Consider the following 10019-nt stretch of genomic DNA (forward strand, 5'->3'; position numbering starts at 1 on the left):
GGTGGGGAAGACTCAGGGGAAGAGAACAAAGGAGACATGTTTTTCACCACAGCAGGAGTTTTTGCTCAGAGCATTTTTCAGAATGACAGTAAATAGGGTTGGGAGGGATAAGGATGGCTCATCTAGCAGAAACCCTTTAGTTACTGCCTGTGTCTATGCAGGCATGCAGTCGAAGAGGTTTAGCTTTATGCTGTCTGTGTGGGGTACAGAGTCATAGAATCACAGATTGATTTGGGTTGGAAGGGATCTTCAATCTCATCCAGTTCCAACCCCCTGCCATGGGCAGGAGCACCTTCCACTAGTCCACGTTGCTCCAAGCCCCATCCAACCTTGCCTTGAACACTGCCAGGGAGAGGGCATGAAAAAGCTTTCCATTTCCCCTTCATCACTGATAGTTTGTCCGTGAGCCAAGCAGTTTCATTAACAAGTAGGTTTTGCTGAAATCGCATCCACCAACAAATTGCTCTGCAACAACATGGGACTGGCGTGGATGGATTTGAATTTGCAGAAGTGCTGGCTTCTGAATCAAAATCTGCATTAACTCCTAAGCTATCCCATGGCCCAGCACAAGATAAAATCTTATCTTACTGAAGTGGATAGGACGAGAATGCCAGTCTCATTAGATCCTTTCTGAAACCTTTTACTTTGGGTTCTGCCTGTAACATTTCTCTTTAGTCTTAGTTTTTATTACATTAAATTTGTTTTGGGAGACAAACACTTTCTTTATTCCCTGCTCAGCTCAGTGTCACTGAGCTTTCTTCCTGCAAGGAGGACAGGAGACATTTCAGGACCCTGCTCTGTTCTTCCTCAGTCTTAACTACCAGCTTTGTTTGGGAAATGATCTCAGCAGATGCAGCTCAGACTGTGGCAGCACCACTCCTTGCTCACAGGGGTGTTTAATGATGCTTCTTTGAGCCCATCTTCTTTTCTGCATGGAAGCAGTTCAGGTGAGACCCTACCAACACACCAGCAGCACCCCAAGATATCCTTTGGGTGACTGTTCCTGGATCTGAAGAAGAAAGGCAGAAGGTTTCCCCTCTAAACACTCAAAAGGTACAGAAATTCTTGCCCCACCAACTCTAATAATGCTAAATACATGAATCACCTGCAGCTGCAATCCCCAACCAAATCCGCTCTGTCATGACTCCAGTGAGAGCAGACATGCTAGATGCTGTTTTCCAGAGATAGGCTGCACAATGAGGTACAGATCTGCCCTTGAAGAAACATTTCCTTCAGCTTTACCTTGTGTTCAGTGGCTTTCAGGAGCTTGTGTATACATTGCTGACATGCTGCTACAGGATTTATTCTGCTCCTTGTATGTTCTCAAAGTCCTTCAGCCTCACCAAGCAGGATGCCTCCAGCCTTCCCATACCATCCATATGTCCATTTCCTATGCATCCTTTGTCCCAGTTGCTGCCCAGTTCCCACCAGGGTGGCCCCTTCATCCCTTGCAAACCTTCCCTTCTTTTAGCAAGCAGTTCAAAGCATGAGGACTCTAGAAACCCATGATGGGAGCATGCCAGCAGTGCCAGCACAAGCAGAGGAGCAGATGTGCCGCAGGGAGCAGGAGGGAGGCAGCGGAGCAGGGGGCACTGGCAGCGGAGCAGTATGGAGGAGATGGCAGCTGCAAGGCAGACGGCCTCTCCACAGCCTTGCACAGAGGAGAGGGGAGCCCCTTCCAGCGTGTCCATGCTGCCGCTGCACACACACATCCTCATTAATAAGAGCCAGCAGATGTGATGGATAGCACTTGGGGATGAGTTACAGCCAACTGCCTGATGCTGCCCTGCAAAAGACATATTTAGCCAACAGCCAGGCAAGTTTTTTCCTCTGTCCTGCCAGGTTTGGAAATCCAAGGGACATTTTCGATTTGCTTGCTAAGATGAAGTTATCTAAACTGCCTCCTGATTGCTGTGGGGTGGTGATGTACTCCGGGTAGCAAAGAGGGATGCAGCTGGTGGTCAGGGAGCATTGTTTGTGCTACAGAACAGGGACTATCTTCTCCCAAATGCATGTGTTGCTGTTACTGAGATGTTTTGTCTTTCAGTACACAGAAACACTGCTTAACTGGGAAAAGAAAAGGATTCAAATCAAATTCAGATATTGAAGTTTCAAGATATTTGATTATGGAGCTTCCGCTGGGTGAGTGAGGACCAGGAGTAAACAAACAACAGAAAACACACAGGCGCACACACTAACTGGGAGATACTGGTGTGAAATAAAAACCATGCTAAAGGCCTCTTTGGCTTCACCCAAGATTGCTATATCCTGGATGAGCAACATGATGGCTGTGGTGGCTTTTCTAAACAGGGATTTTTTAAAGCTCAAAGAGGAACAGGAACAGCTCAAAGCTCACACAGGAACTGGATGTGACGCCAACATCATATCAAATTGAAAAGATTTGTTAAAACAGCTTTAAGAGTTTATTTGTTTCCCTGGATTTCTGACATGAGATTATTCTGGATTCAAGTAAATATATTCATGCTATAAATAAATAAATAAATAAATGCAGACAGTGCTTTAAAGCTCCCCTAAAATAGAAACCTTTACAGGAAACAGGATGGATTTTCCAGTGGTGTAAATTAGTCTTTCTCCACTGAATCAAGCCAGCCTATGCTGATTTACCTTAGCTGAGAACCTGGGTTTAATTTCAATATATTTCATATATCTGAGTGGCAAACACTGAAAATAGCTGCCTGCCTTTAACAAGCAGCTGTCATTGACCTGAGCAGATGAGAATAAGCTGACTGTGGCTGCAGAGCTTGCCAGTACCATCTGATGGGACAGGGAGTCCAGCCTCAGCCAGACACAGCTTTTGGCATCAGGCGGGGGTCCTGGCACTCTGGGGTTCGGGTGAGAGCCCTGAAGGGTTTATAATAGCAAAAGCATGTGAGCGGCGTTAGAAATTACATGATATAAACCACCTTCTTCACAAAACTGATTTGATCGTTGCTGTCTCATTGCTTTCTGTCTGTATTTCTTCAGCTTCTCATCAAGATACTGTGACAACCTTAGTATCTATGAAGACTGTGGAATAAGACGAGATCAGGACTTGAAGTCCAGAGATGGAAACGATTCCCTTGTTTCAGGTCATTTAAGGTGATTTTGAACTTACCTTGCATACCTTTGGGGAAGGAAATAGTTCATCCACTCTGCCGGCTGGGAAACTGAGGCAGGGATGTGCTATGTCTTGCAGGTTCACCCATTGGAAACCATTTCTTCCAAGTCACAGTTTCTCTCTACCACTGCTGGGCAAAATTATTTCTTGGGATTCAGAGAAAACTCCAGGAACAAACTTGCCAACAAAGTTTTCAAGCTGACAAGCAGGTATTCCTTATTGCGGCCCCGGGAGACACGGGGGATAGCTCCTCCTAACGCGTGTCTCTCTGTTGCTACACAAGCCGTCCTTATATAGTCCCTGGGCTTACATACATTACATCATTTTCCAGAAAGTTCCCCGCATGCGTACAGAATTGTGGTGGTGGTCTCTGAGGGTCGTTTACTTCTTCCAACAATCTTCATCACTTCTGGCAGCCTTTGGAGCACGCACAGTAGATGCTCATACCAGTTTAATTGGTTCGTTAGCACAGGAGACATAATAATCCTCCTGTCCTCCTCCTTATCAGTTGGTTTAACTGTAGCCCATCCTGGACACCTGCCATTCCCAGATACTCCTTATCCCTGTGTCCTGTTCCTCTAGACTGTTTTTCTTAAAACTGTGTCAACTATAACAATTTATCTTGTACAAGAATGCTCAGTGTGCTCTCTAGCTGCACTCTATTTCTTTTTCTATGTATCATGCACTTTAGTAATTTTCCATTGGTACTGTTACAAAGCCATCAAACTTAACATTACTTAAAACTGATTCTAAAGGTTTATATATTCCATTTTGTGATTTTCTGTCCCCCTTGTTTCACTTGTGATTCCATTCTTCCTTGAGGGAGAGGCCAGGGGGCTATTATTACATGGAGTTTGATTTCATGGGACGTAGGATAAAAACATACTGAGATTGGCATTTGATTCCTTCATTTGCATCTGATTTCTAAACCTTCAGAGTTGTATTTCCAAGCTTTCTCCACAGACAGCAAGGCTGTGAATTTCCTTAAAATATATATTACACAAACAAGTGGATAGTACTTGAAAATCTTAAACTGCAGGAGGTAGGGATTAAAAGAAGAGAGGAACCCTCCCCGCTGCTACCTGAATGCTCACACTATAACCACCCCATCTGACAAAACAAGGACCCCTGCACCCTGCAGTGCACATTCCCACCACTCAGTTATGGCATGGGGATAATGATGGATTTTGAATGCTATCCCTTAAGCCAAACAGCAGCTTTGGGACGCTCACTTTGTCCAGGCAGAGGCTGCCAAAGGAGACAGGTTTAGTGACAGCACACACTGAATCATCCCCTTCTTCCTCCAAAGACGTAGCTCTGTGGACCTGCACATCTACATCTACCTCTCCTCTGACAGCTTTGTGCAGAGAGCAATCTAAAATTAGCTGGGTGGATTTAACGTCACACAGCTTCCCTCTGCTTTCCAGTGTTCAGCCTGCTGCTATATTTAAACCAAAGGCAACTGGTAAACAAAGGTTTGGTGCGCTCTACTCTGACAGAAATAGGCACTGCAGCTATTTTTATCCTGCAGACTACACGATGTGTGTCCAAGTTACAACTAGCAGCAATAAATATAACCCAAAGAGGGTCAAGAAGCCACTGTAAGCAGTAAGCAGTAATGAAAACGCTCTGTTCTGAATGCCAGTGAGGCAGTCTTATCTTGTCCCTAATTACTCCCTTGGAGGCTTATCACACAAAAGCCTTATAGAAAGCAGATGAGGTTGTATGTCATGCTTTGCATGTATATTCTCTTTTCCTCCAGGTTTTGTATTTTAGTTTAAGCTAAGCAGTGCACTGAAAATATCAAGGCATCTTGACCACATACTGGATGCACGAAGGCTAATTCAGCTCTGCCCAGCGCTGACACTAGCAGGTGAGATGCTAGATATGAAGAAAGAGGTTTTACCTTTTAAGTGACTTTCAGGAGAGGCTCTGAGACTCAAAGGAGTGGTGTCTGTAGCACATGTTTAGGGGTTGATGTTTGTTCTGCTAGCCCTAGAGTAGTAGCCCTCCTGGGACAACATCAGGCACTGCTGACTGGATATGTGACTGGGCACCTGCATCAGGGATAGACTGTGAATGCATACCCTCTCTGAAGGGGTGCAGAGCACTGGTTATCTGGCCAGGAGTTCACAGCCTCAAAGCCTGCCTTTCTCAATCCCTGCAAGGTATTAATGTCATACCAGGGTCAGGCTCATCCCTGGTCTTCAGCACGAATTTGTGGAGCATTGCAAAGGGGTCAGGCAAGACAGTGCCACGAATGGAGGGTCTCAATCAGTCCCAATGCCTAACCCTTCTTCATCTCACAGGGGATTTGGTGTAAGAAACCAGGCAGCAAGGATGTTTTCACCTCCTGACTCTGGTCTGTCTCCCATTCCTCCCCATAACAGTTCTGTGGAAAACACCAGCACCTCCCCGTCTCAGAGCCAAGCACTTCAGGCTTCATTTTTGCTGGGGTACCTACCAAAGAAAGGCAAGAGCCACCACGGTTTCCATCCTTGGTACCCTCCTCCTTCAGGGTAACAGCCCTTTTTGGCTTTTGCCTCCCAGCCTATGGAGCCAGTCTGCAAGTCAGCTGCCTTCAGCCAGCAAGTCCACAGGAGAGAGAAGTGGCTTCTCCTTTGCAAAGGTAACCAGGCAGTGATGAAGGGGTTCTCTCATGTGGCAGCAGCTGAGACAGTGGCGCTACAGCTGCAGCTCAGAGCTTAGGAAGGAGGAGACCTGGCTTCATGGACCAGAACCGGCTTCTCCCTGGGCTCTCATTTATTACTCGTACAGGCACAGCAGGGCCCTTTTTAAACAGACAAATGAAGTCCAGCTACAAAATGCTGACTGTTCAGCAGGAAAATGGGACTGCAGAGAGTGTGAGGGTGCAGGACTAGTCTGCAGACAGCTGTCTGAGCAAAGAGTGGCTCCTTGCGGGACCCTGTATCGGTGACCACAGATACTAGGTGAACATTTCCACTAAGCTTTTGTGGTGTTTCACAAGGAAACCTGAGATGTAGGGGATAGGCCACACGGCTTACTGAGGGTGGTTGAGTCTGTGGTGTTTGGAGTAGCTTGGTTTGCTCCAGCAGGTTCAAGGCAGCCTGTGCTTGTTCCTGGTATACCAACGAAATGTATCCAGGTCTATCTGCAGGAGAAGATACTCACCTATTTGCAGCAAGCTTCTTGTACGCAGTTGCATGTCTTGTTCACCCTCCCAGATATTTAGCAAAGTCAATGCACTGAGAAGGGCTTGAGCGGTTGGTTTTTACGACATCCACCTCCTTGGGACACTGGGTCAGGGTGCACAACTGCCAGCAAGAGTCATTATCCTCTTTCCTGCTCCTCGCCAGCTTTATTTTATACTTTTTATTCTTTGGTGTAAAAGCTTTCCTAACTAGCCATTAACCTCAGCCACAGGACACAACCGTTAAACATTATTGTGGTTGTAACATGGTACATTACTTGCCTCACAGCTGAAAGTGTTTCCTCCAGCAAGGAAGAAGAATAAAGAGACCTGCATTAAGGTCAGGATTCTCCTGCACATGTATCTAAATCAGCATCTGGCACCGGAAGCCTGTGGAAACAAGCGTGTTCGCATGGAAGGAACACATTATGTGAAGAGTGCATCTTTCCCAATTAATCACAAGCATGGGAAAACCCATTTTCAGCTTCATCTCAGAGAACAAGCATTCAGATCCCATACTGAGCTGTTCCTATGAGAGCACAGCCCACCACCAAGTGCATGATACGTCCTTGTGTAGGGACTGTCCTGAAACATCTCAAGACCTCCATGCTCACAGTCAGTGCTGACACCCCTGCCAGTATCCTGGAAACAGCAGCTCCTACACAAATCAGCCTTGTGAACCATGCCGCGAGAGGTCCACCATGCCACATGCTGTTTGTAGACACCAGATGAAGGAGGGAAAAGTGCTGTGGAGCTACCATTAGACATGGCTTTAGCTGCCCACCAGTGCTGCAAGCCACCTAAGCTGGATCTTGACAGTGTCTCCAGCAGGTGCAAGAGATGCACATAGAGCATGTGTATCTGTGTGTATACACATAGGACATGCAGTACAGATGCACGTCCGTACTGCAAGCACCACCATTCCATGATAGCACCTATAGAGGTGTTTACAGTACAGATGCTGTTACAGTGGTTCTGAAACACAGACAAGGAGAGAGAGGCATGGTCACTGTGATTATTCCTTCATGCCGTGCCCTGTGCAAGCTGCTTCAGCAATCGATCAGCTGCCTGGGAGTGTCATATATTATCTAGGGATCCTTCCTGAGAGGACCGCAAGCTTCCTGTATCTCAGTGCAGGAGAGAACTCAGCACATGAATTCCTGAAATGAAATCTCTGTGGATGTACCCCCAGGCTGATGGGGAGCTGTTGCGATGGGTCATGCCGGTTTCCATCCATCAGAGGACCCAATGAGACATGACTGATCTAAGTGGAGCTGACAAAGGCTGAAGACCACTTACCCATCTTGGGGCATGCCACCAAGCTAGGGGGGAAAGGCTGCCTTTTCACACATGGGGGCTTTTTCATCCAGCAGCTCTCTTTTGCCAGCAGAGGGGTCCTACAGCTGCAGCACCTGCCTCGCAGGCTTGGTATGATCTCCCCTTCTACCTCACTGAATCCAAGAGCACGTCCTAAATTGAAAGTGGCATGACATGAATAGTTCCCCCCGAAACCAGGCTGACCTCCCACCGCAGGCTGGGGATCCCCCGGTGTTCGTTGTTACACATCGACGCCCGACAGGGAAGCGCAGCCCTGTGGTTGACAGGTTTTAATGAAGACCTTTGATGTTCAAAGGAAGCGATGGCTGTTTGGTAAGGTTGGTTGAGTTAGAAGAAAGAGGCATGCTGAAGCCAGCCAAGCTAAGCCCGTTATGCTAGCAGGGCCCCATCTGGAGCATTTAACTGCTGTCTGGTTTAAGACAGGCAGGTCGAAGGTAGGCACATACAAGGGGGGGTTAGTTTCACACCGAATGCCGCCTGCCTCTCCAAGTTACCATTCCCCGTCATTCACCTGGTATCAGCACCATTGCTGCAGTCCAAAGCCTGAAGTCCACCCTCATTCCTTGTACACTGGTGCTGAACTCACACTTGTTTTACAGCAGAAATGGAAATGTCAGTATTTAAACAGGGAGGCTCCTGTAGAGAACCCATTTCCAAGTGGACCAGTTCTGCCTGTTGCTGGTTATGGAGGATGGTGGTCATTGCTCACCCCTTTCAGGGGAAGCAGGCTAGGTTCTCTGAGTCAAAACATATGGTCCAGAGACTGCATGTGGGGGAATGACTTGGACATCACAGCCACTACTGCTGTACTGGTCACACACCCACGGATCCAGAGATAGGGCCAAATGCTCCTCTCCTACCACCAACCTTATGAGGTGGAGGCATTGATGACAATTTGGCCTGTAATTTGTTTTGGGAAGTCACATGAGGGTAACCGTATATGAAAACTATCTCCAAGACCTTCTGGGAGGTTTCATTACAGCTTTGGGAGATGTTTTGTTCTAGTTCCCTAGGAGAATGAGGCTTGTGTGACCGTAGTGTCTGTCTGTGCACGTCTTAGTCCTGACTTTTCCAAAAACTCCCAAACCTATAAAGCAATTTTAGCCATTTGACTACAAGTTGTCAAAAACTTGAAGTTGCTAACAGCTTGTGAATGCAGGTGGGCAGGGAGAGGAGGGAGGCACCATCTCTGCACCTGCAGAACAAGCAAACAGCAGAGAAGCCTCCTGAGTGAGAGACACAAATGCTCTGGAGACGTTTCAATCAGAGCTGATACCTCGTAAGATACACGATACTCGCTCTGCAAGGCAATGTGGCTTGCTTGCTGGAAGAGAGAACCTGTCTTGGTGCTCATGGTACTTCGGGTCTGAGTCCTGCATACCAGACCCACAAGCTGATGGAGGATCCCTGCCCTCCTCGTTGCCCACGCTGGTGGCCAAATAATTCATGTCACAAAAGGCGAAATGCAAGAGCAAAGCATAAATTAATCACCCTCCGTTGCAGGTCATTTAATTCCTTCTCCCTTCAGGAGGCAAGCTTTTTTGCACACTCTAATTAGATAGTTCATCCTAATGGCAGATATATGATTCTCTTTTTCTTCCTTCATTACATCTTTCAGCAAAATAGCATGAAAACTGATGGCTAATTTAAAAAAATAAGGAAAAAGAACCAATGCTATCCTGGAACAAGCCCCATGTGCCATATGGCTCAGAGGACATTGCAAAAGCCTGCAAAGCACTCATTACATGTGTTGTCTATGCTGAAGTGCTAGCTCTGCTCTCTGCCTCCTCTGTCCTAGTTCCCAGACTTTGGGGTATAATTATAGAATAACTGAAGCTGGTTTAAAAAAGATGGTCTTTTTCCATGGAAAAAAAAAAAAAGAAAAGGAACAAAAAACCCCAAACAGCAACAACAAAATAGCGGTTTTCTTGGCAACGTGTTAATTTTTTTTCTTTTTTTTTTTAATAAAATGAGAAGAGGAAAAATGTTCCATCTTCTTCCCCATCCTGCCCACCTGTTTTTGGTAGAAAGCAGAGAGGAAAGAAGGGGAAAACCCTATCTTTTTAAGCTTGCTGTTTTCAAAAGTACTAAAATGTTTCTACCAAAGCTGACATTTTCTAAGGACATTCTCATTTTACCTGTAAAGCTCTTTTGAGTTCAGGAAAGTACAACTGCTTCTCAGAACAAAAAGGTGAAGAATAACAAAACAAGCCTCTTCATTAACATTCCTCCCCAAAGCTATTGCAAAGCGGCACTGAACACACAGCCACTTCTGGGTCAGGAAACAGGGAGCCTTCACATGTAGGTTGTGCAGCCCAGGAAGTGAGGAGTATTTTCCATATGGATAAGATTTGCCCATACAAAAGCACCATGGTGAGACTTTGTATCGGG

General features: G+C 46.4%; 1 long non-coding RNA gene across 1 annotated transcript in view; it reads right to left on the reverse strand.

Moving 5' to 3' along the window:
• The window catches only part of LOC136009206 (uncharacterized), an 85386-nt gene extending 82124 nt beyond the window's left edge, over nt 1-3262 (reverse strand). The window contains exon 1 of the long non-coding RNA XR_010610394.1: nt 3116-3262. This is a non-coding gene — a long non-coding RNA (uncharacterized LOC136009206). The remainder of the gene's footprint in view (nt 1-3115) is intronic.
• Between the last annotated feature and the right edge of the window lie 6757 nt (nt 3263-10019).

The sequence above is a fragment of the Lathamus discolor genome, chromosome 2 (genome assembly GCF_037157495.1).
Source record: "Lathamus discolor isolate bLatDis1 chromosome 2, bLatDis1.hap1, whole genome shotgun sequence".
In the NCBI taxonomy this organism is placed as follows: Eukaryota; Metazoa; Chordata; class Aves; order Psittaciformes; family Psittacidae; genus Lathamus; species Lathamus discolor.